At 35.2% G+C, this 27,127-nt stretch overlaps 1 long non-coding RNA gene across 1 annotated transcript in view; it reads left to right on the forward strand.

The window, feature by feature from the left end:
- The first annotated feature begins 602 nt into the window (after positions 1-602).
- The window catches only part of LOC129253079 (uncharacterized), a 54,258-nt gene continuing 27,733 nt past the window's right edge, over positions 603-27,127 (forward strand). Inside the window, exons 1-2 of the long non-coding RNA XR_008583695.1 lie at positions 603-736; positions 11,614-11,651. This is a non-coding gene — a long non-coding RNA (uncharacterized LOC129253079). The remainder of the gene's footprint in view (positions 737-11,613; positions 11,652-27,127) is intronic.

Consider the following 27,127-nt stretch of genomic DNA (forward strand, 5'->3'; position numbering starts at 1 on the left):
AACATCTTAAATTGATGCGCACTGAGGCTAGTGCATTGATTGCTGCTTGACTATCAATAAAAATGGTAATGTTTCCCGGAGGTAAGTCCATTAGTCCTATCGTTTTTGCTTCTTTGGTAGTCTTAGGAAGCCATTTTGATATCAATGCCATGTCTAAAATCACACTCAATATATGAACCGGGTTCGCTACTGCCCGAACATTGGTTCTTTCTTACTTGGTTATTTTCATTTCATTTGGCTCACTGCCTGCAAGTAAAATGTGAAATGCAACGCTTGAGTATTTAACTTATCTTGACAGCTCGTTTGGCTGGCTCTCCTGCTCTGTGCCTATGCTTGCCTTAATTGCGGATATTCCTAGATAAGAATTTACTTTGTTTCACAGAAACTTTGAGAAATTTAAGTTTTTGTATATCTAAAATGCATTTTGAGTTTTGATTGACGCGCTGTGGATTATCTTGCTTTTGATATGTCACCCGTTGCATCCATTTTCACGGTTATCAGCACCGTTTGTTTGACTTTTGTGAAAATGTAATTTTGATTAGATAAAAACGCCAGCAACTATTTGGTGCTTTTTCATTGCTTTCAACGTTCGTCCTCGGCGAAGCACATTTCCTGTTGCGGAAAAGTAGTTGAAGTGAATTTTTGTGTGAGTGTGGAACTTTTTGAATAAAAATTCTCATTTTTGAAAATAGTTTCTTTAATACTTGTGAGCTGGTTGTTCTAGGAGAATTATCAAGTAAGTATTCTGATACTGGATTCCATTTTTTAAATATTGTGTAGGTATATCTGGAGTGTTTAGAGATGCAAAAAGAGAATTAATAAATAAAATTTCAACTAAACATTTTTCTAATAGTAAAAAATGCACACAAATCTTTCTTTTAACGATTTTAGAAGCTAGCAGTTCTTTGAAATAATATTTCGAAAATAATGGAGATTTTTAAGGAAACTGGACACACTACAGATACAAAATTATTCTGCATGAAAAAATGTCATGCAATTTATCAATTTTCAAATTTTTTTGCGTACACTTAGAGAATTATTCGTAAGAAAATCCCATCTATTTATATAACTTTTTTTCTACTAACTCCTTTTTGAAATTTAAAGAACAAAGACATCTAAAATTATCTTTAAATTATACTGCAAAACACCAAAATGCAACAAGGGCCATCTACAGGCACAATAAAAACAGAAGTAAAAAATATTTATCATACACTTTTTTTAAATTTTGCGTTTGAACTTTAGTTTTATTAAAGTTCACCACTTCTTAGGATGGAATGGCACACGAAATCACCAGATCATTACATTTGAAGCATGGAACGCGTACAGCAATTTTATGTTGTACTCTGCGCGGTTGATTGTTTTTGGAAGACGCAAGGTGCGCAAAAATATCATGTCATTTTGTTTTTGATTAACTTTTTTACTAAATACAAAACAAAAAAAATTATTTTGAGTGATGCAAATCTTTATTTTGAGCTCTACACTCTAAGCTCAATTGCTTTTCTGTGTATGTGTGTATAAGACAGCTGCCTAGTTCACAGGTGTCAAATATGACTGACGTATGGCGCCAGTTGCAAAAGTCATATTATTTTTTGTAGGGTGATTAATTTTGCGCCACCTCGTAGAACAGGTTGGCTGAAAAGTATTGCAACCGACATCTATTAACCAGTATAGGAATCATGTTTTATGCGCCATTTGAGTTACTCATTTTTCATTTAACATACACAAAATTTTTATTTTAGTATGGCACAGAAAGTTTTGTGTACTAGACATTAAAAGGTGTCTGTCAGTGTATTTTTTACAACGAAAAGAGTGAACCGGGTTTGGATGAGGTACTGTGATGAGTAGAGTGCACAAAAGGCCATGAGATTGCAGGCCAATCGATAATCATTCAATGATAAAATTTTTTATTTTGAAAGGCTTATCAGCAAAAAAAATCATAAAGAAATGCTGGAATTGCTAAGGGAATATGTTTCTTTTTATCCAACTGGTCATGCAAGCGTTGAAGAGATGAACGGCGTAGAGGAAGTCTAAATGATGCAATAACACCAGAAAGCATTGAGCAAATGTTTGATGTTGCTTGTGAAAATCTCGGTTTGACTAAGCGTAGAATTCCTCATACCATAGGCATTTCAGATAAGCGAGTATGCTATTGTATATTTTGCATGAAGAATTGCATGTGGAACAGTGCTTCGGAAAGTTGATGCCGCATTGGTTAAAAATTCAATAAAAAGCTGCGGAGCAGTATTTGGAGAGTTTCAAGTAAATCCTTACGAATGTGATATCAAATTATTGGAGGATTATGACAGAAGTGTATTGAGGTTGAGGGCGATTATACTGAATAAAAATTCTAGTTTCATTTAAAATTTCACATTCTCTGCTCTTTTGCTTTCTTACTTTTCAACCAACCTATACCAAATCACAAAAATCACTGACTATATCTACCCATTCATAAGTTTAAAACATCTCTCCTAAAAATACACACTTGCTCATATTTTCAATAAATAATCAATATATGCATATTTCTTAAGAGTAACATTTCTTATATAACTACTCAAGTGGGTTAGTCCAAAAAAATATACTTAATTGATTGAGCACTACATGCCTACTACTTGATTTTGAAACCTATTAAAAGTTGGTAAGAATTATCTATTTAATGATCGAACATGCTACCAAAAACAGTGAGTTGAACTACGGACAAATTTTCTCATGTATTACTCATACGCCATGCCAGTCAGGTAGGTGCTAAAGCGTACTTATTTGTCGCATATCTAGTAACATACAAATATAACATTAATAGTACAAAGTCTGCCGCATAGTTTCTTGATAGAAGGTTTCACAAATGAGAGATTCTAGACATTTATGCCATTTTCGATTGGTTTCGCTGGTTTTTAATGACAAGATTTTTTGATGGTACAATCAGTTTGTTTATTCCATGATTGACTGACGATGGACGTTTGCTATATGGAAAAACCTTTTTTGTCATTTTATATTTGAAGTACTTAGTGGGTCTCAAGCCAAGTATCACTGTCGGTTTTTCACCTACAGATGCCACGACCATGGCGGTCACCATGTTAGTACAAACATTAATATATTTATAAGTGTAATTTTATAAAACTTTACTAATTTTATATGTATTTTGTACAATATACTTGTAGCAAACTTTCTGAGACACATATTTATCACACCTGTCGCAGCCACTCAAACAATTAACTTTGAATTTTCATATTCAGATATAAACATAAATATTTATGTACTAGGGTGTCCTAAAAATAAAAATCTTGTTCTTGATACTACCTCCTAAATTAACTAAACATCATTTTGGCTCTAAAAAACCTAAAAAATTTATCTAACAAAACAGCCAGACACCTTTATATTTGCTGTAATCCTCCGTTCGGAAACTGCAGATCTTATGCCTGGGTGTACAAAAAGTTAAATTTTGTCGGACATTGCAGTGTAAGATATATTTGCGTATGTGCATGTGGAAGGTATTATTTGTTTGCGCAACCATAGAATTCTTGGTGAAAAAATGAGCGGACAGAATTCTTGCATAGAATGCACACCTACACACGTTCAGGTTGCCATATTTCTATTTCGGCCGCCGTAGCCGAATGGGTTGGTGCGTGATCACCATTCGGAATTCACTGAGAGGTCGTTGGTTCGAATCTCGGTGAAAGCAAAATTAATAAAAACATTTTTCTAATAGCGGTCGCCCCTCGGCAGGCAATGGCAAACATCCGAGTGTATTTCTGCCATGAAAAAGCTCCTCATAAAAATATCTGCCGTTCGGAGTCGACTTGAAACTGTAGGTCCCTCCATTTGTGGAACAACATCAAGACGCACACCACAAATAGGAGGAGGAGCTCGGCCAAACACCTAACAGAAGTGTACGCGCCAATTATTTATTTTTTATTTTTTTTTATAATTAGAAACAAAGTTCATTCATTAAGTGCGCCATTTAAAGCGATTTTTCCAAATCTTTTGTTAAGTATTAAAATTGGAAATTATAAACATTTATTTCGGTTAAATGTAATTTAAACAATTAAACAATTGAAAAACTAGCTTGGCTTTTGGAATTATTGAAGGAGTTTTTTGGACGATTTCGTGAAGAATTTTCTGCTAGATTTGATTTGCAGAGCTGCTTAAGTCAGAATCATAAGTATCAAATTAAAAAAAAAAAATTGAGTAATCTTCAAATCCAAAATTGGTTTGTTATCGAATGCAACTATAAACTGCTAGTAATACAAGAGGTACTTTTGATTTTATAAAGCTGATAACCCGTACTGAAATATGGTTCAATATTTTAGAAGAAGCATTACTAAATTTACAGCAGATCAACATTTTGACAAATTTTGTCTATTTTTCTTTGCCTTTGATTGAATATTATTTTTTTTGTATAAAACTACAGCTTATTTTCTTACAAAAACCATTTTCAAATGCTATGCAGAAACTAGAAAAATGCCTCACTTTGGCTCCCCATCTCCTCCTCGCTCTTGTAGCTACGACGGAAGTCATGTCATGGAAACTCAACGTAGCGTATATATTCTCATTGTAAAGTGCCCAGTGATGATACCAATCACTATTCAAAAAGAAAGTCGGTCTAGATAGATGAAGGATCTTGTTTTGTGCTCATTACTTCAAGGCGATCTCACAATTAGACTCTGTGGTCCAGTTCTTACGTTCAGCTGCAGAACTTCTTAGTGGATGCCACGCCCGACCTTATTATTTAGCCTTTTGCCATCAGTGAAGAATTGACCCTTGGTCCAGGTTTTTAACATTATCCCATTCTCATCTTTCGGAGATTGGAGTGGAAAATTATTATGAAAACCAAATTAGAGAACGTTGCAATAACTTGAAATTTTCCAGAGATATCTATAAAGGGAAGGTTTAATAGAGCCTCAAGAGTGAGGCAAATAGTGACCTCATAGAACAGAATAATATAGTTTTCACGCGGTTTTAAGCCCCAACTCCTATCTATAGTTGTTTTGCATGCGTAATATGCACCTTTTGACCTGACTTCGATGTTTCGGTTCCAGTTGAGTTCGGGGTTTGAAACGAGTCGTAGAAAAATTATAGAAATGATATTTATACAAGTAGTTAAACTGCTCACAGGATCTACTTTTAGCTTATTTTTACCTTCGGAAGTGAACCTCAATGTTCCCTCTCGAGTTTGAAGATTTGTGTGTAATCAAACATTTCGTTCCTCATGCTTAAGATTTTAACTTCTATTGTAGTCCCTTTAATAGACCTAGCAACAGATTTCTCTGTCCAATTATTTGCAATATTCACAATGACTTTTATGATCATTAATCAAAAAAGAAAGAAACGTATAAATAAATGTTTGAAACTGTTCGAAAAACTTCAACGAGTTAAAAGGTTATTTTATCAGACTTTTAAATTTTTTAATTAGAATTTTAAATTCTTCATAGCTCATTCAACTTTAGTATAGTAATAATAATAAAAGCAAGTGTGAAGGAGCTCAAATCAAGTCGATTTTTGATAATGTTTTCCACAAGGAATTTGCTCGTTTTTCCAAATATAAAAACCATTTCATGTATGCATATCGGACTCTCTTTTCACGATACCATCCTCTATTGATAAATTATGGATGTTGTATCTGTAAATTTTAATCCATGGCACTGATGCTTTTTTTCTGTAGTTGAGCAATTTTAGATCTCGGCGCTTTAAAAAATATTTTCCTTTTTATTGCCTGGCTTCCTGTGCAAAATATATTCTGAAATTTTTTATTTTAACTAATTTGACTTAGCATATTTTTTATAGAAGTTTGGTTGAAGGTGAATAAAATGTGCACCAGTTACCGTGGCGAGATCAATTCAAAACAGAGAGTCATATTTATTAAACGAGGAACTTTGAAACATTTGAGAATTTTGAAAATAAATTTTTTGAAATATAATGTGAAAGCATTTTATTAAAGTTTTAAAGTAACACAGAACACATAGACTTTAGAGAATGAAAAGAAACTATGAAAATATACCAAAATGATAGACTGTGACATTCTTGCTTTCCTATAGTGTAATTGAGAAACATTCAACAGAATAGTAAAAGTTTTTAAATTTGGTTATCTTTTGATTGCTTCCCTAGTCTACTTTGCTTTGAAATTTAACTTAAAATTTTCGGACGCTTCCAAACGAGAAACAAAATAAGTTGATCTGCTTGGTTGTTGTGTGAAGGCGCCATAATTCTAAGTATGCACCTCTTGTAGGTATCACCGCACAAGTCTGGTATGATGAGCCGAAAATTTAAAGATCGAAGGCAACACAGATTTAAATAAAATTCCTGGCCTTTAGCAAACAGTGAACATTTTGGAGTGCTTTTTTGTCCTTGCATTTTGTGTTTGGTGGTCACCGTAACCGAATGGGTTGGTGCGTGACTACCGTTTGGAATTCACAGAGAGAACGTTGGTTCGAATCTCGGTGAAACACTTAAATTAAGAAAACCATTTTTCTAATAGCGGTCGCCCTTCGTCAGGTAATGGCAAACCTCCGAGTGTATTTCTGCCATGAAAAAGCTCCTCATAAAAATATCTGCCGTTCGGAGTCGGCTTAAAACTGTAGGTGCCTCCATTTATGGAACAACATCAAGACGCACACCACAAATAGGAGGAGGAGCTCGGCCAAACACTTAAAAAGGGTGTACGCGTCAATTTTATATATATATATATATATATATTCTTATGTTTGGGTTTATGGTATCAGACCGAGCCTCAAGCTCCACCTTATAATGTTGTAATACTGTATTACAAATGGGAACGCCGAAAATTTTTATGCTTTGGAGCAGTTGAAAGAAAACCCCGCACGAAACCATTTGACTGCGGTGATTTCCATGTATTTCCGGTGGTTATATAAATCGTAGAAATAAAATATGCTTTTATTTCTACTAACATATTTTCTTAAAAAAAAAAAAAACAAAAAACAGACAGGGACAGTTTATGTGACCGTCGACTAATTTCAGCAAAATAATAAATTATTTTCTTTGGCAACACATCCCGTATATACTTATAATATAATAAAGATATACACACACAAACAAGGACTTATATGTTTATTCACAATAATTCGAAGCAGTTCACTGAAATTCTTATTTAATATATATGCGCGAAACTGTAGTTCCTTGAACTGAAAAGGTTTCACAGATTAATTTAAATTTTCTTGTTATTCTGCATAGCTGTCTTTATTAACAAAGTTCATGGCCCAGTTTCGCACTCGCAGCAAGGGAAGTGAAGAGAAGAAATAGCCATCCCCTGCTCCGCAAATTCAGCTTTCCTCTTTGCCGCTTTGTGGGTGGAACGGCAGGACTTGTTGATAAAAAGAAGCAGCGCAGTTTATAAAGTTTCCCCTCATGCGGCAATGTCTTTTGGTTACCATAATTGTTTTCGTTTTTATTTTCATTCATTGCTGTGCTTTCATGGCGCTTCTTATTGTTTTCTTAGTAATTATGCGTTGATTGTTTACAAATTACATTAGAATTTGTGGCTAAAAATAACTTGAAATGACTTGAGAGTAGTAAGGGAAAATAGATTTTTATGAGAATTATATTTGTAAAAAGCTAGGAATATTTAATAGGTGATTATATTGGCTACTTAAAACCGTTTTTTAATAAGGTAGGTAAGGGTGTGAAAACGGCATCTTAATGAAAACCATTTTTTTTAACAAAAACTACGAAGCGAATTTAAATATCCATGGCAACGACAAAAATTAACGTCTACTAATTCGATGCTTTAGCTTTTAAATTAAAGAAGTTTAAAGAAAGTCCCTTTTTTATTATCACCCGTTGCAACATTTTATAATCAAGAGCATATTTTCCTATTGCCTTCGGACACTTACCTCGCGACAATTAGTAATTAAGTTAAACATTAAGGCATTATGGTGAATGCTGCGTATTTTTGCTCGCCCACTGTATTCTCCGCGTATCCACTCAAATTAGTGGCTCGAATCGTTTACATGATTTACATATCCGGTTTGATTGGTATTTTTCGTGCGTATATTTGTATATACATATGAATTTACATATCTGGCTGCACATAGCCAATAATAAATCAAAATATATGGCACTGCAAATAGATATGTTTGCTTACTAAATATACACATCAAGTCATTGATTTATGTGGGTGTTGCATGAGAACTAATTAATTAAGCATTTGTCAAACCTAATTAAACTAAACAACGGAAAATGCTTGCCCAGTAAAATAATAAATGGAATTTTTATGCTAATTGAAAAATATTCTAGAAAAATTCTACATGGTTGATCTGGTCCTTTTATTAAATTTAAAATATGAAATTAGAAATATATTTTAAAGTGAGGAGCAAGCGCTGTGCGAATTTTGGCGATATCAGACTTTAATGTTTTTTAGTTTATGTGGTTAATTTTGCCTTCAAAGGTCCACAAAGCGGTTTGTACTGCCTAGCTCTAGTTTGGATCTTTAATTTAAACTCTGAGATACACTGCGTTAAATAACTAGAACGTATGGACTTATTGACAGGTTTTTTGACAAGACTTATTGACTTCACATATGAGGTAACAGCTGACCTGTAAAAAGTGCAAATCACAAACTTGGAAAACGGAGTAGAGGGTAGATCGAGGTAGGATGCTGTAGTTTCAGAAGCAAAAGTCTGCACAAGACTGTACCACTTATCATGATGATGATTGGCTTATTAAGTCGCATTTAATTTTCATACTTTTCTAACCAAAATACAGTTCATTTGCCCATAAAAACCATACAAGTTCAAGTTTCAAACTTTGTGCAAAATTTAAAAAAGTTCAGCCAATTTTCAACAAAATTTCTAACGAGTATGGAACTTTATAGTATATTGAATTTTGGTTCAATGAAGTGTACGTACAGAGGGTTCAATAATGGATTGTGGTGCTGCAGCAGTTATATATTCTCACTGACAAGGAACTGGAAAATCTGTGCCACCCATTCCTTGCAGTGTCTTCCAGGACGAAGTTTTAGACCACTAATCGCACACTTTCATATCACTATTATTTCGGATAGCTAAGCTGTAATCTATCACTGGATTCAATTACAACAACCTCTGAGTTGGTGGAACAAAAAGGAAAAAATATTTCTAAAATCTTGAGTGAAAACAATAACGCTTCCTTAACTTGGCCCTCGGGACATCGGAACATTGAATGAAACGAAAAAGAGGACAAACTTGCAAGAGGAGAATCTGCCACGAATAAAATTATTGCAGAATTCGAATTGGCACCACTGAGTGACATCAAGAATGCAATCTCCTCAAAATACCTTCGAATCGCGGATTGCAGATGAAGAGACCAGGCTGGATATAGTCGTGAAGGAATAACCCGTATGACTTGTTGGCAGCGAGGATGGGGTAACAAAATGGTACGGAAGCGCAAACTGGATTCTTGGAGAATCACCACTTCTATGAACCAACCAGTGAGAGTGTAGGTAAAGGTCTTTTATACAAAAAAACTCACTAGCTGCAGTTCTTGCAGTGCTGTAAATTCCGATTTATACTACAATAAATTACACGTAATATTATATATGTAAAAAAAATTAAAGAAACAATGAAAGAAAACATAAAAAAAGTATTTCTGAAAGTTGTGAAAGAATTTCTTCGTTTGATTTGGAAAAATGTCTTCTAACATCGGTCGCACCTTGGCAGTGAATGGTGAGCGCTTTTCTGCCATTAAAAAGCTTCGCACGAAAGCACATTTGCTTGTCTTCACTACAGATTATTATTTAATGACCTTGACCATCATCACCATTTGGCGCTACAGCTCTGTGTGAGCTTGGCCCGCTGCACAAGATTTCTCCGTTTGCCTGAATCCTTGGTTGATTCCTTTCAGTGTTTGACTTTGAGTTTTCACATGTTGTCTTCTTGTTCGTCAAACCATCTTAATCCTGGTCTGCCTCTGGCTTTCGTTCAAATGTTTTAGCGTCAATTATTTTCCGATGAGCTCTCGTGGGGCCCATTCTCATGGAATAGCCTAGTCTTAGTCTTTGAGCTTTGATGAACCGCACAACACTTGCCCTTTTTATAAGTTGGTTGCATCTTATTAATATCCTTGAAAAGCAGCTTTATTAATAAAGACAATTAAAAAAAAACATTGCATTTGAAATATTTAGTCTTTAATTTAATTTAATGGCGCACAATAGTGTTTAGTAGTCACTATCACTGACTAGAGACTTCTGGTTGAACTCTTTTGTAATTTTGATAAAATGTACTATAAATGAACTTGACTGTAATCTGTTTCTGAAAATTTTTTGGTGTTATTGTATTTATTGTTAATTATGTTTCTTCACATTTTGAAGGTGGGCGAAAATTTGCTGAAATGCTTCTCAAATGATCCCTGGTAGTTTGAGTTTATGCAGGCATAGTGCACTGTGTTCTCTGATGTGGTCCAATGGGCTTGGTTGGGGCCCTATACTCCAATAGGATAATGATGATGATTATGCTTGACCGCAAGCCGTGAAGTATTCTCAAAAATTTGAATACTTCCTCGGATTATTTTTATATTACCAATGGATCTACAGTTACACAACCCAGGTGAGTGAGACTTCCTCTTGCGAAATGCACTCTGGTGTTTCATCGCCCAGCTCACAAAAACGACCGAAGCCCGCTTCGTCTAATCGTAGTTTCTGAATTGATAACAAAGATGAAGACGATAACAATGCCCCGTATGTTATCCAGTGATAGTTCGTAAGGCCTCTCTACACCGATTTAGGGGCCCTGTTGAGTTCATATTATTTTATAATTACTTTAAAATTCCCATTTCTGAAATTTCAAATACATAAATAGGTAAAGGTGTATGCCTACTTTTACGTTCCTTTGCATGGATAACAAGAAGCACAGTGAAGCGGTTTTAATCGCTCATGATACATTTTAAGCTTAACTCGTAAGTCTAAAATAAATAAAAGGTAGTTAAAAATACACCTGACTTGTTGATCATACGCCGCGTGGTGCGAGCGATCATATAAAAAAAGCCTTTGCGTGTGACCAAAATAAACAAAAATGAGCAGCTTATAACAGCGATGCTAGACACGATTGCTACCGCAAGAAATTTCTTCTGAATTTATATATAGCGTCCATTGTATTTTTAGATAAATAAGTTTGTGTATAAGCATGTGTGTTAGGGTATTCCATACTGGTTCAACTGAGAATGACAAGAATTGATAATGAATAATTAATAATGAATTAATATTAAATGTATTATTAAATATTATTATTATATATATATATAATTGGTGCGTACACCCTTTTTGTGTGTTTGGCCGAGCTCCTCCTCCTATTTGTGGTGTGCGGCTTGATGTTGTTCCACAAATGGAGGGACCTACAGTTTCAAGCCGACTCCGAACGGCAGATATTTTTATGAGGAGCTTTTTCATGGCAGAAATACACTCGGATGTTTGCCATTACCTGCCGAGGGGCGACCGCTATTAGAAAAATGGTTTTCTTAATTTTGGTGTTTCACCGAGATTCGAACCTACGTTCTCTCTGTGAATTCCGAATGGTAGTCACGCACCAACGCATTCGGCTACGCCGGCCACCGTATTATTATTATTATTATTATGAAATTAAATTATTATTAAATATTAAATTAATTAATATTGAATTTCTATTGTTTTTTCAGCAACCTAAAGGTGTAGATGCTTTTCAACTCAATTTTCGGTGAGTATCTTATTACAATATTTACTTTTCAATCCACAAAACCTTTAAGTTTTCTTACATATATTCTTTGGATTGAAAGAAATTTTTATGTCTAAAAGAAACAGTTTTCTAATGTACGCAAAGCTCCTAAACTCTTGGTGGGGTACAATCTTGTATGAACTAATTCGGTATGGACAGACCAATGGCATAAAATAAGAAGAAATTAAGGTAAAAGCTAGTGGTTGAATATCAAAATAGTTACTTACCTTTATATCGAAATAGAATGCCATCAACACGTAATGAAAATATAAAATGATACCGTATTTGGGAAAATAATAACTGAGATAAGAAAATCACGGAAAAAATGAACCTTCAACTAACATTTCAAAGGAGTGGACAAAAAAAAAGAACAAATTAGATATTTCTTTTAAGTCAGCTTTGAAATCGAATATCTCAAAAACGGGTAAAATTTTGAAATCATGCCATGTAACCAAATCAGTTAGAAATGACCTAAATAATAATACCCTTAAATATCTGGGACGACTTTCCCTGTAGCGTGATATGACCTGGTAGCTGCCTAAAAAGTAACCGGAAAATGTCATTTGCTCATGCACCAACTCGTAAAATACTCATAGCTCGCCTTTATACGCATAGTTCATAGTAAAATTGTTGGTTAAATTAATCAAAAAGTTCCCGGAATACATTCACAAAATTAAAAATACCAGCTTATTCCTCAAAAGCGATATTATCGCCTTTAAAGTACTCTCTATAAACTGCAACGCACTTTCGCCAGCATGTGATCCAGCTCTGGAAACATTTTTGGATCTCTATTTTGGGTATAGCCATCAGAGCCTTTTTCGATTTTTCCATTACTTCCTTTCGCCTGTTGAAACGCGTTCCCCGTAGTGGAACGAATCGATCAAAAAAATGGCAGATAGCCGTATTGGATGAATTCCATGGCTGTTGTGTGGCACTCGTTTCGTTCTGCGTCCGGAAGACTTTTATATGGAAGATAAAGCTCAGCAGCTCAGCGAAAACAAACTATCGAAAATCAACGAGAATTTCCACCCAGTTGAACATTCCACTTTGAGGGTTGGTCTATAAAAAAATTTATACCTAAAGTGGATTTCTAAAAAATCTGAGTAAAAAGATGGAAATTTTAATGTTTTTTCATTTAATATTTATTAAATTTTTATATTATGTGGTTTTTGTTGTAGAATGCACCATAATTAAAAAAAAAACATAACCAAAAATTAAATACACAAAAAATAGTTAAATCTCGGTATCTTGTAGCGCTCATATTATTATGAAGATGAGTATGCAACAACTTCCATTGCTGAGGACACGCAGGTGTTTTCAGGTTTTACAAAAAAATTCTGAATTTTAAGTTTTTCTGTAGCTCTGTCATTATGTGATTCACTCTTGCACACAAATTTTATATTAATTTGAAGATTACAAACACAAGTTTCCTGATTAAGATAGTGGGAACTCGTAAAAAAACATAAATGCGGAGTGTGTCTTCTCGATGGCGACACTGCAAGAAGTCACGAGTCTTTATGCCAGTTTTGCAGCGAAGTCCCGGAGTCTATGTGATAACAAAGGCGTTGTCTGCTTAAGCAATGCAACGTTGACTGCGCTACGTTGATAATAAAATGACTCGTAAATAGCTTTTGCTGACATACCTCGTATTATATTTAATTTATTTATTTCTTTTCCGTGCAATCCATATGAAGAATGTCAAGTGCAGTAAACGTAACGCAGTAGCGTTGCGAAGCTTTTGTACTCTGATTAAAGTAAAAGCCCGCGCTGATAAATTATTCATTGTGCCTTCTGTGAGATACATTTAAGCATAAAAGGAATTGTGTTTTTACATAAATGTGGCTATATAAGAATTTGAAACTTCGATGCAATTGAATACAACTATTAAAGATGAATTTTTTTCATTCTCCAGTGCCTCGTACGGCAGCTCACACGGCTCGGCATATCAAAAGCTGTGATTAGCGTTATTTGAGAAAAGTATGCATTTGAGCAACAGCCGCTACGAATTTTTATTCACACAACATCCCTAAAATAAGCCAAAGATGCACGGTCGTCAACTATGGATGCATGAGTGCAATGGCTTTTAGTGAAATGAAAGGAGAATTACTCAGTGGAATGAAAACTTAATTGGACGTTAGCAACGCCCTAAATAAGCAGACGTTCTGGGTCTCATTTATTGAGATTTTTCTAGTACTTCCGAATAGGGAAGAGCTAAACAGACATCAAAAAATGAGAAGTGCTATGTTAAGGTAGTCGTCCGAACTGCTGTAACCAGCGCCTTCCAAGCGGAGATCTTTGCTTCAGAACACTTAGTATTTTTTATGGCCGTCCGATTTGGAGTTTCATTGAAAGTCAGGCGGCAATGAAGGAAATCGTATCCAAAGTGAGGAAATCAAAGGCTGTAATGAAATGCTTCGAATCTCAATGGATCGATTTAGCGTCACCCAAACACAAGAATATTACATGAAACAGAAAAATTATAGAAATAGTGTTTTCTAAGATTTTTCTGGGCAAGCAATACCATACCTCCGAGTGTATTTCTGGCTTGAAAAAGTTCCTCATAATAAGACGCCGTTTGGAATCTGCTTACAACTGTAGGCCCCTCCATTTGAGTAACCACATCAAGACGCACACCACAAATAGAAGGAAGAGCTTGGCCAAACACCCAATTTAATTTAATTTTTATTTTTTTATAAAAAGTCAAATTCGGAGACAGTAGGTTGTTGGTCTAAGGTTCCTATCCTCGTAATGAGATTACTGTAAGCAGCCATGCAGCCGCTCGATACGAGACAGACGTTGCTTGGCTTTCTAGTTTTGGCCCGAGAGAGGTATTTTATTTCTTACTTACCCTGCACATCTGTTGAGCCGTCATTTAGGGATGCGTTCCATGGAAGACTAGAAACGCCACACGGAGGATAGATGTATTTGCGTTAGCTTATATACAGGATGGTCCCTGTTGTTATTGCGGTGTTTTGCTTACCATACTCTACTTATTTCGTTGGTTATATTTTCAAGAGCGCTATTTTCTAAAGCAACTTTATTTTCTCTAGGAAGATACGCGGATACCCAAATTCCAAGGCTGAATTTTCGTCAATGTTGTTAAATAATTGCTTCTCAAGAGCTCGTTATCTTGCCCTTGATAAATCCGCTCACTTTCAAAGACAGTAAACTGGAGTTTTCTTTTTCCCTCTACTCTACAATTGCGGCGTATATTTTTGTAGTTGCTTAATTACGCCGCGTGCTCCCCAGCCTTCAAATGATTTGTGAGAAGAGCGGCTAGTCTTGAGATGTTGGTTCGACCGTAACCAAGCATATATTTGGCCTTGGATACGTTATGATTAGCCACATTTTCCTAGAAATTACATAGTTTGGCAGTCCCTTCCATCATCTACTTGCCACCCTGTAGTAGTGAGACTCTACTTCTACTCTAATCCTACTGATTCTTCTTTGGTCTAACTTAATGAGAATTTTAACCTAATAAGCTCATCCACTTCTCGCCACTTTCGATGTTCTTTTGGCTGGATCTCACATTAGTCTACAATTGATTATAAAAGAACCACTATATGGGCCTGCTTGTATTTTAATGCAGTTCAAGGCAGGCTTGCCACTAATAGAATTTGAACGCCCCCCTTTAAGGGTAAAATACGTTGTAAGAGGTTATAAAGTAAAGTGAAAAAAAATTAAAGTTGAGTCAGTGATGGCAAACACTTTTACAAAAATATTAATAAGTACTCTGATCGAAAAGTACCGGGTTGACTGTTTTCTTCGATTGCCAAGGCGTAGTGCACCATGAGTACCTTCCATCGGGCCAGAAAGTTAATAAAGAATATCCGTTTTGAAGCGTTTGAGAGATGATGTACGTCGCAAACGGCCGGAAATGTGGGAAAACAATTCTTGGATGTTGGATGATGACAACGCGCCATCGCATCGACACCAAATTATTCTGGGTTATTTGACCAAACTCCAAGTAAATACCATCGTGCAAGCACCGTATTCACCTGATATGACCCCGTGCGACATCTTTTTGTTTCCCAAGTTGAAGTTACCACTTCGTGGAAGGAGATTTCAGTCGATAGAGGAGATCAAAGAGAATGCGACGACGGAGCTGAAGGCCATCCCTTCGTCAGCTCACCAGGGGTGCATGAAGGGATGGGTTAAACGTTGGCACATGTGTGTTGCTTCAGACGGGTCATATTTTGAAGGAGATAAAATAAATTTGCCTGAAATTTAACTCGGTTTTGTTTTATTTAAACATTCCCGGAACAGGGTTTTTCAGGCAGAAGCCTTTGCGATCCTGCAAGCATGCTAAATATTTGGGTAACGTGGGAGTGAGGGAGGTATTACATTTTTTTCCGGTAGTAAAAGAGTTATCATGGCTCCGACGACGCCAATAGGGCAGATCGAAATTGGTCAGCTCCTGTAAGGAGAAGATCAAATCTCTTGGATGTGGAGGTAGCATTTCCCTGATCTGGGTTCCAAGACATAGAAACATAGAGGCAAATGAAAATGCGGATAAGCTTGTCAGCAAGGCGTCGACTGAATTGGTCACAGAGGTCTCCCACCCGGTTATCGTCATCATCCTGACTGTTGTTAAAGAGGAATCGCGAACAGTTATTTCTCAGAAAAGCGCGGAAAAGATGGAGCTCCAGTTCTTCGGGTATCCTTTGGTCTCAGTACAATAGACGTAGTGTTTAGAAAGTCATGTGGACTCCACGCCATTCAATTTCCAAACTCGTAGCATTATTTAACGGTCGTTGGACGATTCACACACGCAGAAAAGCTAGGCTGGTTGTTGCTCATTGCGCAGCAAAACCTGTAAAAATCAAACGTCCACACTTTGTGCTATATTAAATTAAGAAAAGTTTTAAAAACTTCTCATCAACATTTTCCACTTTTTAGTCGGAACCTCTGGGCATCCAGTTTTATAGCCCACTTATTTTTGCACAACAAAATGTAAATTTGAAGTTGCTATAAAAATCCTGTTTTTATAATATTTTTTGTATACAAAGTGGAGCATTTTCTTCCACATGAAGCCGACTAATATTATATAATTTATTTCTTCAAGTGCTTTCATATAAATTTGTACTTTTATCTAATTGTTCATTAATTTTAGTTTCATGAATTTTTTGAAAACTTTAAATATTTTAATGAGCCATGAAATGATTTTTTCCACTGACGTCAAAAGGGGTGTGCAGTGTAATTGTGGCTCATTACGCGCAATTTTCCCAAACACTTCATTAGTCACGAAATCCCAATTTTGTGGTATTTCAGACGATAAACTATAAACAAACTCACAAAAAATAGTTGATTGCAAAACTAAATGGTGGTGATTTTATTTGATGAGTATTTCCGTAGCAACAAAAACGAAATGTGGCAAGTCGCACGAATTGACGTATGATTACACAGAATAAACGAAATTTATTATTTAATAAGAAAACAACAACAACAAGTATAAACAAGTATGTTTACTTTAAGCTATAATAGTAGGTATTGAGACTTGAATGTGCGCGGATCTTAAGCGAGCGGGTATCGCAGCATCAGAAGAGGAAACTGAAACGCTACTTGCACCTCATGGATGCGCCGAAAATTTAAAGAAACTTAGTAACTCCTTTTTTAAGAACTCCGTAAAATTCCATTTGCTGAGGTTTCATAATCTCGCACGAAATCTAATTGGTAAGAATAGCAATGCGTGGGCTATGTTCTTCACGGGTGCCAAACCTTACCAATTTTTTATGTTTACAAAGCTTTCATCTAAAGCAGTAACATTCGCTGAAGTGGTTGAAGTACCAGACTAGAACTCCCAAGTAGCACTAAAGAGTCATTTTGATACAATTATGAGACCTCCAACAAACAGACAACTACAGCCAACCAGACCTACTGCAGTCTGATGGAAAAGGTTGATGGGATTTAGGTTGGAGCACTGCCTCAGGTTGTCGAAGAAAAGAGCACCCAGTGACCTTAATCTTCTAGCTGCCAAACCTGGACATTAACAGAGGAAGTACCTGATAGTCTCTTTTTCTAAAAGCTCTCCACAACTTCTGCAATGGGGATTAATTCTGTGTGTGTATCAATCGCCTAACGACTGTAAAATAATGCTACAAGTTTGGAAATTGAATGCGTGGCGTCTCCAGAGCTTTATGAGCAGTGCATCTATTGTATAGGGGTCAAAGAGTTTTTGGAAAAGCGCATGAAGAAATGGAGCTACATCTGCCCTTTCCTAAGAAAGAAGTTGTGCGAGTCCCCTTTGCGGCCGCCATAGCCGAGAGCGTAGGTGTGAATCTCGGTGAAACATGAAAATTGAGAAAACATTTTCTAATAGCGATTGCCCCTCGGCAGGTAATGGCAAATCTCTGTAGGTCCCTCCATTGTGGAACAACATCAAGACGCACCCCACAAAGAGAAGGACAAGCTCGGCCAAACACCCAAAAATGGTATAAGTGCCAGTTATATATATATATAAGTCCCCTTTAACAACAGTCAGGGGAATGCCAATAAATCTCTGAGGCCAATTCAGTCGACCCCTTTCTGGCAAGCTCATCTGCAATTTCATTTCTCTCTACGTTCCCTTGTCCTGGAATCCAGATCCGAGAAATGTTACCTGTACACCTAAGATATTTAATCTCCTCCTAATAGGAGGTGACCAGTTTGGATATGCATGGCATCGTCAGAGCCTTGATCGCTGCTTGACTATCCGAGAAAATATGTATTAATATCTTCCTCGCTCCCTGGTTCCCTAAGCATTTTCCATGCCTGCAGGAGCGCAAAGACTTCTGCCTGAAAAACACTAGCAGTAGTCGACAGTTTTAAGGAAATAGATAAATTGGCTAATTTAGAGAAAACTTTTGCTCCTACTCCCGATTCCATCTTGGAGCCCCTGTGAAGATAGAGGTACCAGCTTCGGTGCAGATATTCCTTCGTTCCAATCCTGCCAATACAATCTTGGAAAGATTGCCCTGGCACGTTCCTCAAACTCTAGTTTGCGTAGTATAAGAAAAACTGCGAATGGAAACTGAAATCAAATAAAAAAGCTTCCATTCAAGTTGTTAAGCAAAATGTTTCGCTTTACTTTAAACAAATGACATTTGCTCAGCGATCGCCTACATAGCAAATATTTATAGCAAGAAGCCATTGTGAAAAAAGCTTATAATTCTGAATAAAAAATACGAAATCTTACGTTTTCAGTTGTGAATAAAAATTAAATCTGAAGCTTCTAATTTTCAATAAAAATTATTTTGACTGGTAATTTCAAATACATCTCTCGCTTGCATTCGCAATCGAATTATTAAGGCTAAGGCAGCAAACCGTCGATTTGACGCATATGCCGCAAATATCTTCATTTTATTCAGAAGCGGATTTTTTGTTTGCATTTTCGGTAGTCGACCTGGTTCGAGTTTGATTGATGCTTCCGTAAACGCTATGTATGCCGGTTTGGATAATATTTTGTTGGTTGTTTTGTTTGTTTTCCTTGTGCTTTACATATTTCTGGTCAATATGGCATTACACAGCGCTTGTCGACTTCGATTGGACTTTCTGGTGGGCATTGCTGCCTGAAGTGGTGTAACGATGGTTACTAATGAAGACATATTCGATGTTTGATACTTCAAAGTTATCATGCATTTGAAATGTTCGGTGCTTCTTCATTTGGGACTCCGAAAAACATGATGTAGTGCTGCTCTTCCTCAGTCCTTATAGCTTCGAGAACTTTGCGCATGATTTTCATCATTATTCATGGAAACTTGTTCGCGATGGAAATGTCTTTGTTTGTTTCCTAAGCTGAAAAACGAGTTTCTCATGTAATCACAAAATTTTGTGTGTCTCGACTTTGACGGCGTATCCCATTTAACATCGGATCATACGAACTGGGAACACCCTAATAGTGCTTCATACTTTTGAATTACACTTTAGTAAACAAATTTAGTAAAGCTATTATTTGCTTTTCGTGTTTTTGAAATTTTTTTTTTTTAAATAAAACAAATTAATTTAATACATTTGTTGTCTGTTTGTATACAGTTTCCTAGTTTCTAAGTGTCAAATATAATTGAAGTACGACACCATTTGCAAAAATCACAAATCTTCCGATAGGGTGATTAATTTTGTGCCACCTTTTGGATAGGAAAGGTAAAATCTTTTAATTTTTTTCTTTATGTAGAAGATCCTTATTTTTATTTTTTTAAATTTTTATTTACTATTTATTTTGTCCAATCAACCGATAGGGTGATTAATTTAGCGCCACGTTGTAAATACGTTTTTTTCGTTTCTCTCAAGTTGTTATGCTACCATTTCAACAATTGGTTTTGTGACAAATGTACGAGTATATTTTTCGCGCATTTAACTGCAAATAACGTGAAAGTTGTCACGAATTTTTTGCTCTTAAGGGCAGATAGCGCTGGCGTGAACGGAATGATTTAGATTGCGTCAAATTCTAAGTATTACTCTCTTATGATATATTTCAACATTTTAGTAACATTTGTATAAAAAATTGCTGATGGAGCTTCATTTTTGGTCAGTAGATTACTGTACGCAACATTTCTTAAGTTTGATCTCGTCCAGCACGTTTTTGTTCATATTCGAATTTTTCGTGCCCTAAAAATTTTTATAAGCCAGCCAACTTTCTGCTATCATTTTTGTTCAGACATCTACTCGGGCAAAGCTCCCTTCATATGACTTTCGAAATACATTTTTATATTATTTCTTATATGTTTACCTTGCCTTTTGCAAGCCAGTTTGTGACCGATCACAATTTTACATTGCGGCCAGTGCTTATTAGCAGATGAGTACATTTACCCATACCTTTATTTATCTGGCCATTCCATATTGTATCAGTTGTTTGCCGTTCTACGCCTTTTGTTTCGGTTATTCGCAAATAGCAAGATAAAAATTGATTTTGAACCTAAAATGCAGTTCAATGTAAATCAAATTAAGAAACCATCTTCTGTTGAAAGTCTGTGTAGATAAATATTTTGATATTAAAATAAATTCGTTTTTCATCTACGTAGTCACTGAACTCGGAAGCCGATCGAAATGCCAAGTCGTAATTCGGTTGCATAAGAAGCATTTTTTGTCAGCAAAATTAATAAACAAGTAAACAAATAATGGTACATATTATACAATTTTAGATACAAATGTTTTTAAATTTTCTTAATCCTGCGCTTTTGAAACCTTCGGTTGAGCTCCCGGATCTAGCCTTTTTTCGTCCTCTTCGAGGATCATCTTTAAAAGATTATATCCATAAATCGATAGAAAATTAAATTTTAAGAACCTTAAGCTTCCAATTAAGTCGTTAGCTATAATAGAAATATGCAAAAATCAATTCAATTCCGGGTGCCCAACGGAGGATTAATTCACTCACTATAGAACTTATATGCTTAAATTCAACAACTCCTGAGTAGTATTAACGCGATTGCATTCTATGGCACGCAACAAGTGAGTTAAAATGGCCCCCTATGCTACGAGTATACGAATGGAGAAAAGCGGATGGAAAAAAAAGATATTTGAAAGTAGGTAAGTAGTGGACACTTTTGCATCCCATTTCAAGTATTCACTCCATATTTTAGTAGAATTCCCATCTTGTATTTTAGAAAAATTCAAACTTATTCAAGTAGCTCATTTAAATGGATCCGCGCATACAAAAGTCTTTGAAAGCAGAAGTAAAAGCAGCGATTGAAAAGCTTGAATAGAAAACATCTCTGTGTTTGATCCACGAGAACTGGCGCGTGGATTGTAATGGATGAGCATTTTGCTCTTTTGATATATAATAATAATAAAATTTTTTGATAAATTTAGATTGCTACTCATTTAGTTTTTTTTGTAGTAATATTAGTGCTTGGTGTTGTACTTAGCCACTAATAGCAAAGATGTAATTGTGTATGCTTTAAAGAATTCAAAGTGAAAAATTATGTTAGTCCATTGGAATAAAACATAATAAAATAATTCGCATTCATACTAACGTATATTAAAAAAAATATTTATTATATTATAAAAAATAAAATTTCAAAAGGTAGACTTCGCTAAATTTTTGTACATGTGTTTTTCGAAGAAAGTTGAGTACAAGGCAGCAAGGGCTATTACAGAGTAATTTTCGACATAAAATGCATTATTTTTTAAACGCCGTCCTTTACCCCTGGAGCGTAGCTCACAAAAGCCGGTTGGTTTTCTACAGCTGTTGGTATGCATTTTATACAAGGTGGCGCAAAACTAATCCTTTATCACAACTTTCGCAACGAGAGAAGATTAGGACGATGGGGTAATGGATAATAGAAGTAGAGTCAGTATCTATACTGATAGTGCCTAGCTCAATGAACACGTAGCCGGAGGCTTTCACTCTGTGGAGATGAGTGTTATCCTGCTGGTCTTAAAAAAAGTGTCTTCATCACAAGAGAAAGAAATATGTATGTAGATAGCCAACCGGCCCTGAAATCACTACAATCCCCTAATATTAACTCGAAGACAGTAAAAAATCGACGTTTTGGCAGAACTATCACAGTACAGGCAATAAATCTGTTCTCAGTACCGCGTCACAGAGACATCGAAGGTAATTGCAAGCAGATGAACTAGCGGTATTGGGTACCACATTAATGATCCAACCAGATAAAGCGAACATACCTATCTATCTATACCTCTAGCAACTACTAAGCTACTAATACTAAATAAACCATCAAATCTTCTAGGGTGATATGGATGCAGTCCTTGAATTCTGCAACAAGTAGAATGATGTGGCCAGATTGGAATACGGGCCGTACAAACCGACTGTTGAAACTTAATAGGAAGGACGTGAGAAATCTTTTTGGGGTACTAACAGGGCATTGTCTTATAGGCAGGCATGCCAGCAGATTTGGGAGCACCCTATAACGATTACTGCAGAAGCTGTAACGACATTCAAGAAGAAGAGACTGTAGAGGACTGCTTCTATGCTATTCAAGGAAAAAGTTTTTTTGAATATTTTGGCAGAAGTAGCCAATTTAACACTAACAAAGATTTTTAGACACATTAAAGCTTGGTTGGTTCAATGAGGACATGTAGAGTGCGGAGGGAGCACAGCTGGTGGTATCACAATGGGTCTACAGCAGGCCTAGGTGTGTCAATTGGCAATAACTATATCTTATGGCATTGATAATACTTTACTTCAATCTGTTCATGAATTCAAAGGTCTAGGGGTGATCTTTGACTCTCATTTTTGATTCAACAGTCACATTAACTTTATTGTGCCCACTTCTTACTCTATCTTAATTTTTATACGGCGTAATAGCTCGGTGTTCTCGGACCACTACACTCACAAATTACTTTTTACTTCCATTGTTCGCTTTGGATTAGAATATGCAACACTTATCTGGATGCTTTGCCACCAATTTGTCTCAGGTCGTTAAAATTCGCAATTTCTCTCCCTTCGTATAATTCCTTTTTTATTTTAATTAATTTAAAGTCTCTAGAGATTAGAAGGTCTATACTCTCACTGTCTCTCGTTTTTAGTGTAATTAAAGGAAAAATTGATTGTTTATCCCTATTACGTAGCATTCACTTTCATATTCCTACAGATCTCTACGCAATATCTACCCATTTCATCTTAAAATTCCTAACGCGAATTAGGCTCCTATTGTCCTCGATTTAAGGGGGAACACCACTGTGAAAATTCAAAAAAATCGATTCTTTTTGCATAAATTGTTAGTATAACTACTCAAAGAAATGTGGTAAAAATTTTAAAGCGAAATCCGTTTTATTTCCGATTCTATGTGCACTTAAGTGAGCGCCCGTCGGCTCAGCCCCGTAGCGCTTACGATACGATGCTTTATTTCAAACGCGTTTTTCTCGAAACGACTTTTACGGTGGAAACGATTTCTCGAAGACTAATGAACCGATTTTAATTTTCTTTATTTCAAAATTTTTGTTATCGCATTGGCTATCGTTGTACATAGCCGATTTTCAAAATTTTGAAAATAACTATTTTGTTGGGCCTGTTGAAAATCAAAAATATGGTGAAAAACACACATCGAAATTCAAATCATCACCATTTTGTCACAAAAAAAAAAAAAAAACGGCTACGTACAACGATAGCCACTATTGTGTAGATTAATAAAATTTTTGGTTTTTTGATTTCAGATGATTATTCATTGCTTTATCGCTGCCACCAGATGACGTCATTTTTTTAACTCGTTACGTTTATTTACATAAATTTGTCAATTTTCAATATTTTTTAATAAAAATATACATCAACATAGTTTAATATTACATATATAATAAATTGCTTTTTGTCCGATCCTTGAATAATCATTTCTACTTAAAAAAAAAGTTCCCAAAAATAGACTAATTTTTGACCTCCTACAGGGGCGATCCCCCTTAAGAGAATTCAATGAGATATCGAGTTCTATTCCACTTGACTATTCGATTTGAAAGAATGAATTTTATAAATTCCTAAATTCTTTTTTAATTTATTTAATAATTATCTGTAGTATAAAAATTTAATCTCATATTAGATCTAAGTGGTCTGTAAAAACCGTAATTATGTTTAAGACTTGAAACAAACGAAATAGTCGAAATAAACCATACTTACCTGTCTACCTACCTACCTAGCGCAAAATAAATTTGTTAATAAATAAAAAAAGAAATTAGTTTGAATGATGAAAATCTTCATTTAGATCTTTATGTGTTCCATTGTTTATCTGCTTGCATACTGCAATTGTCTGTTTCACAAGTGTCAAAAATGATTGACGTGCGACTAATTTGCAAAAATTAATTATATATCTCTCGAAAGTCGCCACCTTGTAGTATCCTTTATCCTCCTTTTGATAAAGTTTTTATGGACTGCCTATATGAAATATGTGGCTTTGTTAACTCAAGTGCAACTTCCTGTAGAAAAATTTCCTCCTCTGACTCCAATTTTCGGTATTTGCTGCATAAATAATTTGAACAAATATGCAATGAGAGTAATAAAGAGCAGCATCACTAGAAAGTACTAATGTAAATATTGCCAAAACCAAGCTTAGCATTAAAAGTAATTTCTTCAACAAACAAACAAAAAATATTTCGCTTGTCGCACATTGAGCGAAGTGCCGTTCTCAATCCAATGTACAAAATGCAAAGGTGTGGTGAACATCAAACCGTTAATCGGCTCTCAGCGAATTTGAAGGAACCAGCTGATTAGAAGAGTGTAATTTAGTAATTTATTAGTTAAGACTTAAAGTTAAGGTAGTAGTCTGGTAACTTACACGTTTTTTGAGGCCATGTTTGGGACATTTTTTGGAAGGGAAAATAAAATTCAATCGGTTTGATTTTCTGATATGTTATTAAAGGTATCAGAAGGTGTACAAAAAAAATTTTTTTTTAATGTTTTGATACTATTTTTGTACACTGCAGCAAGCGGCAAAAAAAAGAGGTACAGTGGCTGGCCGGCGTGATTTCGTCACTTGTGGTCATCTGAAACAGAAAAAACAAATTGCTTATTAATCAGTGTGCTTGTCGTTCTGGCGGGTAGTAAGATCAAATGATTTTGACAAAAAATAACAAAATGGCGGACTTCGTAAGAAAATTGCCTTTTTTAAAGTGGAAATCGGACTAAAAAATGGAAAGTTAGGGACGAAATAAATTAAATCTACTACCCGCTAGATCTATTGATGTGTAGAAAAACATATCTCAATTTCAGCTCAATCCGTTAGATAGAAAATTTGTTTTCACGACGGCCATACGGAAAAACGTGGTTTTGAGAAAAACGCGTTTAAAGTTTTAGCGGCTTAGCGCGCGCAAGTACGAGCCGCTCTCATGTATGTGCTATAATTTCGTCAATATTTCGAATTTCGGTCTAAACTTTGTACAGTATATTACCAATATATCGCACTTTCAAAATATGTAAAAAACCGAAATTCGAAATTTTCAAAATAAGTTATCAGACTACTACCTTAAATTAGAGGTGCCATACCATAATGCCATAACCTTAACCGTAGCCTTAACAATACCATAACCACTTTTTTCTGCCATGTATTATTTGTGCCATAACCATAAGTAGCTGATATTTACGTAAATTCATTGACATTTATTTGTTCATTTCAAAATAAAATTTAATTCTTGCAGAAACTGAAGCCATGAGCCATGATTAGTAATTCATTCATTTATAAATAATATAGATAAATAAATGGTGCGTTCCTTATGTAAGGGCTCGACCTCCTCCTATTTTTGGCGTGGGTCTCGGTATCTTTGTTCCACTAATGCAGGGACCTACAGTTTTTAAGCCGACTCCGAGCGACAAAAAACACTCGGAAGTTTGCCATTGCCTGCCGTGGCACGCTCGCTATTATAACAACTTTTTCTATTATTTGATGTTCTTGCACGAATATTTGAACCTAGGCACTCCCGAATGGTAGTCACGCATCAACCCATTCGGCTACGGCGGTCGTCGTACAATACGCATTTTGTGCCTCCCATAGCCGAGTTCACATCGAACTGAAACATTTTCATTCGACTCAACAGAAAATGAACAGAAAAAGTTTCTTCATTAATCATGCAAGTTGCAGAATAAACCTATAAATACCGTTAAATTTTTATTACGCTAAGATAAATAAATTACTAATTGTGTTATGCACATATTGCCAATATTAATGTGTTATATTTAGATTGCAATAAAAACTCAAAACAAAAAAAACAGACAAATATATAAAAAAGAAATGTAATTCAAAGCAATTAATTATAGTAGTTGAGTAGGTGCTTATATCATTTGAAATAAATTACGTACAAATATGTTGCTTCACAGTGGGAGGTGCACATAGATTCTTTATAAAAATGCGAATTATCGTGTGTTCTTTATTATATAAGTAGTTATAATGTTTCTGACGATTTTCATTTTTTTTTATTTCTTTTAATTGAATGGTTTTCAATCAGAATGAAAATGTTATCCAATAAATACACTGGTTGATAAATAAATTCATTGTCACTTAATAAGGAAATAAAAATAAAGCAAATAAACTTAAATAGCAGTGCCACAAAAATTCCTGATCATGTTATAAGCATTTTTTCAACAACAGCGGGCATTTAACTTTAACAGTGAACGATAACATGGAACTGTATGCTCTGATGTTAACTAACATATTCGGTTAGGCGAAGGCACCATTGTAGAAAATTATATTCGTATTGTCAGCACTAATTTCTATAAGGCCTTACTTCTAACATTATTTATATTATTTTTTTAATATTTAAATATATGTGCTCATAATGAAACTGGTCTAAGTCAAAATTCAAAAAAAAAAAAAAGTTTATCAGCCAAGCCTGTCAACATTATATGGAGTTCATTTAGTGTTAATTAAAAATCAAGAAATATCCAAAATTTATAGAAATTATAAAACCATAACCAGAAAAAAAGTCGGAGCATGCAATACTGAAGAAGAGAAATTACATCTTGGAGAAAATCATGCTGTAAATTTACGAAATGCTAGAAACTGTCTGTCCAGGAATATTGTGGATTCTCACTTGATTTGCAA

The sequence above is a fragment of the Anastrepha obliqua genome, chromosome 1 (assembly GCF_027943255.1).
Source record: "Anastrepha obliqua isolate idAnaObli1 chromosome 1, idAnaObli1_1.0, whole genome shotgun sequence".
Lineage (NCBI taxonomy): Eukaryota > Metazoa > Arthropoda > Insecta > Diptera > Tephritidae > Anastrepha > Anastrepha obliqua.